Source organism: Salvelinus sp. IW2-2015, unplaced genomic scaffold, assembly GCF_002910315.2.
Source record: "Salvelinus sp. IW2-2015 unplaced genomic scaffold, ASM291031v2 Un_scaffold2906, whole genome shotgun sequence".
Classification (NCBI taxonomy): Eukaryota; Metazoa; Chordata; class Actinopteri; order Salmoniformes; family Salmonidae; genus Salvelinus; species Salvelinus sp. IW2-2015.
Window position 1 is genome coordinate 55512 of NW_019944204.1, and position 5601 is coordinate 61112.

At 38.6% G+C, this 5601-nt stretch overlaps 1 protein-coding gene and 1 long non-coding RNA gene across 3 annotated transcripts in view; one reads left to right on the top strand and one right to left on the bottom strand.

Annotated features, from left to right (window-relative positions):
* Positions 1-5601, top strand: part of LOC112074966 (zinc finger protein 34-like) — a 182657-nt gene that overhangs the window by 49145 nt on the left and 127911 nt on the right. The gene's annotated exons all lie outside the window — the stretch shown is intronic.
* On the bottom strand, positions 845-2686 carry LOC139025592 (uncharacterized). Its single transcript, XR_011477190.1, has 3 exons — positions 2540-2686; positions 2249-2283; positions 845-1899 (listed from the first exon to the last, which is right to left on the bottom strand). It is a non-coding gene; the product is annotated as an uncharacterized lncRNA (long non-coding RNA).

A 5601-nucleotide genomic window follows, 5' to 3' on the forward strand; every position in this document is an offset into this window, starting at 1 on the left:
TAGCATTATTTAAATTGAACAATTACATTGTGTGAGCTCATTAGAGCCAACTCCCACATTACTGAGTCTGGTATTGTTGGAAGTCCCGCCTTTGCTGAATCCAGTGGGATTTCAGCTTTCAGGGATAAGTGGTGGTGTTGAATCCAATTAATTACATTTTTAAAACATTTTGGAGGAGCCCCTCCAAACAGTAATCTTTGCCTCTCTGTCATGTTGTCAACAAGGCAAGTAGGTGCATCGACCAGAAACATGCATTTCTTTTCCATAACAAAACTTTACATGTTCAAACTATACTGAACAAAAATATAAACGCAACATGTAAAGATGTAAAGAAATGTTCCACATGCACAAAAAGCTTATTTCTCTCAAAATTTGTGCACAAACTTTGGTTACATCCCTGTTAGTGAGCATTTCTCCTTTGCCAAGATAATCCATCCACCTGACAGGTATGGAATATCAAGAAGCTGATTAACAGCATGATCATTACCACAGGTGAACCTTGTAAACAGCAGGGGACCCTACAGATTTTAATGATTTTAATATAACTGAAATAACTGTTTGTGATACATGGAACTAGGAAGCCACTGAATTAAGTGACATATGTGTTGTCATGTGTAAAAACAAGGGAGTGCTACTTTGTTCCAAATGCTAATAGAATGACTAGAGAATTCTTGAATTCTAATTCCCCAATAGTAAGTGGGCCATTCTTGAATTCTAATTCCCCAATAGTAAGTGGGCCATTCTTGAAATTCCTAATTCCCAATAGTAAGTGGGCCATTGTTTGTGAATTCTAATTCCCGCAATAGTAAGTGGGCCATTCTTGAATTGTTGTGGTAATGCTGTCCCTGGACTGTGGCATCTTATACAACTATTCAAAATGGAAATAGACAATACATTTTTCATTGTATTTCACTGGTTTTACATAGAAACATAACATTTGTAGAAAAATACTGGTGGCTAGCAAAATGGCTTGTCCCCGTGCGTGATGTGTAAGGTGTAGTGGACCTGTTTTTGAGTAGATAAATGTAAATATATTTTGAATGCCATGATTTAAACAAAAACATTGTATTTTCCTGTAATGATAACCAGAGGTTGACCAGCAAAAATGTATGTAGAATATTTTTTTTCATTAGTAATTCAATTACATTCATTGCAGTTATCCAAATACATTAATCTCAATGACTAAAATAGTGAATCTAGTTTTAAAAGACAATTTAATAAACACATGTATTTGTTTTATACCTGTGTATCATTAAACAAAAACCATTTAGTAGGAATAAAAATATCCACTCAACTAATGTTGAAAAGCTGATCATCACACCATCTCTATCTGATACATGTTGTGTCTACCAGCTCATTCCCACAGAAAACTGATCATCACACCATCTCTATCTGACACATGTGTCTACTAGCTCATTCCACAGAAACTGCAGAGGGAAGCAGTACCACCAAGTCAACCAATCACACTCCATTGTTTTAACAAGAGATCCCTCAGAGGGATTTCAACGCTAAGGGAAAATCCAGGTAATCTCAATTCTTTACAGTAGAAGCCAAAAAAACACCACCAGAACTGACAAGGTGCCAGACTGATCAGTAAAGTAAAGATAGGCTTAATGTCTATAATGCTCCCTTTCCTCTGCACAGTTCTCTCACAGTGAGAAACTTATAGGATTACATAGTGTGTTACTCTCTCTTATGTTTATCAAATTCACTGTTCACACTTCCTTTATGAGATGAGAATGAAGTGATGGAGTGACTTTAACTCTTAAACTGGCCTGAGAGAAACTGATGAGGCTTCTTTTCTTTATGTATACGTTGGTGTGTTATTAAGTTGCTCTGTTGAGAGAAACTCTTCCCACAGTCAGAGCAGGAGTAAGGCTTCTCTCCTGTGTGTGTTCTCTGATGAGCTCTTTTAGCTCAGATGATGTTGTGAAGCATTTCACACAGTCAGAGCATGAGAAAGCCTTCTCTCCTGTATGTATAAGTTGGTGTGGTTTTTAAGTTGTCTGTTGAGAGAAAAGTCTTCCCACAGTCAGAGCAGCAGTAAGGCTTCTCTCCTGTGTGTGTTCTCTGGTGAACTTTTAGCTCAGCTGATGTTGTGAAGTACTTCCCACAGTCAGAGCAGGAGTAAGCCTTCTCTGCTTTATGCTATATGTTGGTGGTGATTTTAAGCTGCTTTGATGACGAGAAACTCTTCCCACAGTCGAGCAGGAGTAAGGGCTTCTCGCCTGCTCCGGGGTGTGTATACGTTGTGTGACTTTAAGCTGCTCTGTTGAGAGAAAACTCATCCCACAGTCAGAGCAGTTAGTAAGGCTTCTCTCCTGTGTGTGTTCTCTGATGAACTTTTAACTCAAATGATGCTGTGAAGCATTTTCACAGTCAGAGCAGTAGTAAGGCTTCTGTCCTGTGTGTATATGTTTGTGCGAGTTTTAAGCTGCTCTGTATGGAGAAACTCTCCCACAGTCAGAGGCAGAGTAAGGCTTCTCTCCTGTGATGTATACGTTGGTGTTCTTTTTAAGTGACCAATCTCTGCAGAAACTCTTCCCACAGTCAGAGCAGGAGTAAGGCTTCTCTCCAGTGTGCACTCTCTGATGAACTGTCAGAGCCCTTGATGTTGTGAAGCGTGTCCCCAGTTCAGTGCAGGAATAAGGCTTTCTCTCCTGTGTGTATTTTTAGGTGTATTTTTAGCGTTTGATAGAAATGGGAAAAATCTCCTCACAATGTGGCGCAGTGGTGAGACCTCTTAGCTCTAATGATCTTCCTGCTGTGCTCTCTGGATGTAGATAATGTATCAACATGGTCTCCTGTGTGAAACAACATCAGAAGAACCAGTCAGTTGGTGTAGATATACATGTCAAATGTTATACATGCCATATATCCTCCCTCATTATACACAAGGGTTAGTAACTAAAAGGGTTGGGGTCAATCAATTTTTAATTACAGTCAATTCAAATAACAACCAAATTTAAATGTTCCTCTTTGAAAAAAGCACTGAAGAAAATTGTAATTCAAAGTTATCTTCCTGAAATAACTGGAATTTTAATAAACACAAATTCTGACAATACTAGTGTCAAAACTATGCAAGTCTCAGTAGAATGAAGTAACATCTACCTTCTCACTGCAAACAGTTCATCATGAAACAGTTCTACTGTAACATTTCATGCACAGTGGGGAGTTGGAACGAAAACACAAGCCATAGAATGTCAGGGGTCATGTGTGAGTCAGAATTACAGAATTCTACCTAGCAATAGACTGGGCGAATAACTTATGGAGGTCTGGCTTATGAAGATAACTTATAGATGAACCTGCTCTTACCATGACTAACAGATGTAGCAATCTTCTTCCTCCTCTTCTTCATCTTTAATGTTGACATTCAGCTCCAGTGTTTGACTGCAGTCTTCCAGCTTCACTGATGCCATCTCTGGACTGCAGTGGCAAACTGGGCTCCACTGCACAATCAGGACCAGTGAATGTAGGTTTGGACTCAGTGTGGAAGGAGAGAGACAGGCTGGTTTGTCCTCACTGTTGATGTTACCAGCCTCAGACTAATCTGAGTTGGCCAGTAGTATTAAAGAGAAACGGAAACAAAAGTTATTTTCTTGACAGTTCTTGCACTTTCTTTAAAAAATATATATATTTTTTGTATATTGTTCAACTATCTAATTTCAACAGCTCAAGTAGCTAAGCATTGACAACTTCATTCACAGTAGCCAAGTGCACACTTTAATTACACAACATTAGTGCACTTAACCTATAGTAGATTTCCTACATTAAAATAATGCAATAAATTAATCACAAACCATCTAGTACAGGTTACAGTATGTTGTAGGCAGCACTATGTATCTATTATACTGAATAACCTTGTCTACACTGTATTGTTTTCACTCAAAAACCATTGGTCAGTGGTGGAAAAAGTACTAAATATTCATCCTGGAGTGAAAGTAAAGTGAAAGTAAATGTCATACATCAAATTCCTAATATTAAGCAAACCAGATGATTTTCTAGTTTATGTATTTATTTACAGAGAAGGGGCGCACTCCAACACTCAGACATAATTGACAACTGTGTGTGTCCTCCCTTCTCCTAGGCCGTTTTATGGAGAATTTTATTGGTATGTTTGTCATTGTTAGCAGAGTAGACTAGGCTACCTGGATTTATTTCGATTTAAAAAATGTCTCCAGTCATATAGAGTGTAATAGAATCGCATGAAATGTGTTTCTAAAAGGCCAGAAACGTATCTGATATAGCTCGCCTTTTCTACGCAACTACGTGCTCAGCCATGCATTGAACAGTATTCTTTGCAAACAGCGATTGAGTTATATTATTATGCTAAATTATGACTATACAATCTACTGTCTCAGCGCTCTACGAACAATTCCTTCGACCAAATGGCTTGGCTTTTGCTCTGACATGCACTGTCAACTGTGGACCTTATATAGACAGGTGTGTGCCTTTCCAAATCATGTCCAATGCATTGAATTTACCCCAGGTGGACTCATCAAGTTGTAGAAACATCTCAAGGATGATCAATGGAAACGGATGCACCTGAGCTCAATTTCGAGTCTCATGTAAATAAGGTATTTCTGTTATTTATTGATTTTACATTTGCAATTCTCTTAACCTGTTTTCGCTTTGTCATTATGGGGTATTGTGTGTAGATTGATGAGGAAAAATATAATTTTAAATCAAATTTTAGAATAGGCTGTAACGTAACAAACTGTGGAAAAAAGAAAAGGGTCTGATACGTTCCGAATGCACTGTACTCGTGGGTAAACAAAAACCTGGTGGGTTAGTATTATGGATAGAGTAGCTAGCAATTGCATTTTTATTCATCAAGATGGCCAGGCTTTGTGTGGTAGCAGGTTGTAGCAGCACTTGCTGTGCAAATGTGACTCTATGGCCACGCAAATGAAACGCTTTAAAAAGTGGGATACATTTGTGGCCACAATGCGGGCGAATGTGACATCTACTCGTCAATCTGCGGGGGACATTAAACTTTCATGGCTATCAACAATGGAAGGAGGGCTTCAGCAAAACGTTACTTTTCAAAGTGGATCCTGTCCATACCAACAACGTGGTTAGAAAGTATCACAAACAGCCAGCAGCAGCAAAGACCGAGCATTATAGCTTCACCAGGTAACTTAAATAGAAGAGCATAGCTTACTACGCTAGCTAGCTACAGAGCTACCGCATTCAGATCACGTCTTCCATCTAAATCAACTTGGACATCTCTTCTTCATGTGATTTTACACCKAACACCTAACCACACTGATTAACGCTAAAGTAACATGTCTGCTAGAATTTGGTAGCTAACTGCTGTTGGTGTCACACTATAAATCCTGCAAACATACGGGATAAAATAGTAGTTTTGGTCACGATGGAGGTTAATGTTTACGTATAGAGCCAGGTACGTGCACAGAAAGGGCTCTCCCTCTGCAGAGYACATTCMCATTTGCCCTTCCAGTCTCCAAAATGCCCTTTTCGGCGGTGGTGTGTTATATACACTGCTCAAAAAAATAAAGGGAACACTAAAATAACACATCCTAGATCTGAATGAATGAAATATTCTTATTAAATACTTTTTTCTTTACATAGTTGAAT